The 1,251-nt window shown below is 38.0% G+C and overlaps 1 pseudogene; it reads right to left on the minus strand.

Moving 5' to 3' along the window:
* Nucleotides 1–885: 885 nt before the first annotated feature.
* Nucleotides 886–1,004, minus strand: LOC148442617 (5S ribosomal RNA; annotated as a pseudogene).
* Nucleotides 1,005–1,251: the final 247 nt, after the last annotated feature.

The raw sequence follows: 1,251 nt of genomic DNA on the forward strand, positions 1-1,251 counted from the left end.
CCCTTCTGTCGTTTCGCTCCAGGACGCGGCGCATCACTTCCGCCCTTACTTAATAGATGTGTTGAGCTCTTCCGCCCCATTGTTTTCTCCGGACTTAATGCTTCCGCCCTTCTTGTCTATAGAATTAGTATGTTTTTTGCCCAAGTATGAATAATGAGTAGGTGATGTCTTCCATATTATCTGAAACTAAAATAATAAAGGATAAGCATTCCATTTAAGGAGGGTAATCTGTTTTGATGCTGGATATATAGGTTAGATCATTAAATGATTAGTCTAAGTATAACATTCTCCTTAGGCATAGATATATATTAGAATAATAATATATTAATAGTTTGATCTAAAAACACTATGAATATGTACTGAATTGTTTTATGTATATAATTATATTGGATATTGTTTAGATATTTATTCCAAAAAGGAATTTCTTTAAAAGTTCAACCAAGAGGAGCAGAAATTCAGGGATATAATAAGTTGTGAAATGTTCTTAAGGTATGGGGATCATTCTTTCACTCTTTTCCTTGAAGAAGAGGTTCCAAAGACTCTGAAAATTTCTTGGATTTTCATATTGGTCCGACTCAGACAAACGACCTCTTTTCATCCAGTTAGATAGTTACAATCGGTTTTAAGATGTACTTGAAGTATGGGGATCATTCTTTTACTCTTTTTCTTGAAGGGGAGGTTCCAAAGACTCTAAGGATTTCTTGGATAATCATATAAGTCAAACCCAAGATCCACCTCTTTCCATTCAATTGGGTAGTTAGAATTGTAAAGTTCTGATATCATTAATCACTCCTTGGCCTTAAGGCTTGCAATTGTGAATATGCTATAATTCCCTTTTTAGGCATTATCATTCTCTAGCCTGGTTATATTCCAAACCGCCGGCTGAATTTGCAGCACCAGGTATTCGCAATGGGTTACCTTCCTTGGTACTAACCTGGCCCAATCATGCTTTGCTTCCAAGATCGGACGAGATTGGGCTCACACATGATGGTATGGCAGCAAATACATATTTCGATGGTCCATAATGCCAGATATTCTACCAAACCTGGACTTCCCTCAGAAGATGAACCTTCAGGGTACTACTCAGGCCCCTCCATAACCTGGGGGTATATTGGTAGATAGGAATGGAGCATATCACAAGAAAGGAGCAATTTCGTAGTATTCATTGAAGCCTTTAGGTGCCAGTGTGTCCAGTTCAAACAGCCAGAACATCTCTCTTCTTGATAGCAGATTGCCCAAATCCCCACCTCT

The sequence above is a fragment of the Taudactylus pleione genome, unplaced genomic scaffold (assembly GCF_031769625.1).
Source record: "Taudactylus pleione unplaced genomic scaffold, aTauple2 ptg001437l, whole genome shotgun sequence".
NCBI lineage: Eukaryota > Metazoa > Chordata > Amphibia > Anura > Myobatrachidae > Taudactylus > Taudactylus pleione.